Source organism: Asparagus officinalis, chromosome 1 (genome assembly GCF_001876935.1).
Source record: "Asparagus officinalis chromosome 1, Aspof.V1, whole genome shotgun sequence".
Classification (NCBI taxonomy): domain Eukaryota; kingdom Viridiplantae; phylum Streptophyta; class Magnoliopsida; order Asparagales; family Asparagaceae; genus Asparagus; species Asparagus officinalis.
This window is the reverse complement of record NC_033794.1, coordinates 43221884-43223718: the sequence shown is the minus strand read 5'-3', so window position 1 is coordinate 43223718 and position 1835 is coordinate 43221884.

Genomic DNA, 1835 nt, shown 5'->3' with positions numbered 1-1835 from the left:
TTGTCTATCTTTCGTGTTCTCAACATGTTCGTTGCCTGTGTCCGGGTTAATTACAGAAACCCCCTGGAGTTGCAATAAACCCCAATTAAATTTTTGTTCCACTAACTCTTCTGAATTTTAGGAGTTAATGCATATAATCTCTCTAATTTTTTTTATTTTATTAAATCTTATCTTAAAATTTTTTATTTTGATCTCCATATTAGCACCATTAATTCTAACGTGTCGTTAGGTACGCATACGATTAAAAAATGAAGACGAAAAATTTCCACTCTATCCCAAAAATTCAGAGATATTGCACATAATCCTAGAACTTTTAGAAGCAGGGGACTCTTTTCATATTTTTTTAATTTTTTTGGCTAATATTTGCCACATGTATAGCAGAATAAAAAGTTCAGGGGATTTATGTGCAATAACTCTCAAAGTTTAGAAGAGTTTAGAAGAATAAAAAACTTAAAAGGGGTTACTGCAACTTCCTAAAAGTTTAGGGGTGCTTTCTGTACTTAACCCTTGGTATTTTTTTCCCCTTCATGTCGGTCATGTGTTTTTCTTTAATTTCCATTTTATTACAAAACAGTTTGTCTATTTGTCCTCTATCCTTGTAACTGGAAAGAAATAGACACGTGAACAAGAGAGTGAGAGACAGTTTCACATGGTCCCATGATGAGAGAATTGCATATATTCTAGAAAGTTTTTAATTTTTAAAATAATCAAGGTCTCTTTATAAATATTTATGAACTTCCAAATTTCTCCTTAAAGTAACAATCTATCTAATTTTTCTCTTAGTCTGTGCTTTCTCTTAGTCTGTGCTTAACGTGATCATTTTGTGAGCATACTATCAAATATTTAACATATTAATGATGTGATGATGTTTTTTATATTTCTTATATTTTCAGCAATTTTAAAAATAAATTTTCAATTTACATAAAGGATAAAAGGTAAAAAAATTTGGAGGAAAGGAGTTAAGAAAATTTTTTATTTGAGAAAAACAGTTAAGGCTGAATGATAAAAACCATAAATAAATACAAAAAAATGTCAAGTTATTGATCTATTAAAGATTTGACTACAGGCTCACAAAATAAGCATATTGAATTCGTAAACATAATTTAAGAGAAAAATATGTAAAGTGATAGCTTAGGATGAAACTTAAAGTCCATCTACACTTTAAGAAGTAGTTGCTTATTTTGTCCTTCTAGATTTTACTCAAATCCACATGGAATTACACGATGTTCAAATTTCTAATGTACGTACAAGTTTCTTAGCATGTGTATCGAACTAATAGGCCACTTCTGGATTAGGGATTTATTTTTTCCCGACACTAACTTAACTCTCTATAGTTGTGGAGTATAATAATCTAACGGACTACAGTGAGTTAAAATTTTAATAATCGATTTTATTTAATTTGGTATTAACATCTCTAATACTTACGTTGCTATTTTTCGTTTAAGGTATGTGATTGCAAAAGGCTCCGGATGTATAGTTCGGCGGTGAAGGTTGGTTGGTATGTAGGATGATGGTTTATAGGGGAGAAGGATAAAAGGAAGTTATTTTTGGAAGTTCCACGCGAACCCCAAAAAAAAAAATAAAGCGCCGGTGTGTTGGGTGGAAATATGTTTGATACAATGCGTTTTCGCTAAAACTGAATATATCTACTCAATATAATGTATAAATGAGAACGTGTAACATGATCCAAAGCCATATGTACAACTAATGGATAACATATGGAGATGTGCAATGGTTTTGGATTAAACATTAGAAAACCTACTTAATACCAAGAGTTATCACTAGAGTCTTACATACCGATATCATGTATGTCTTTACGGTTCATGACCGCACGC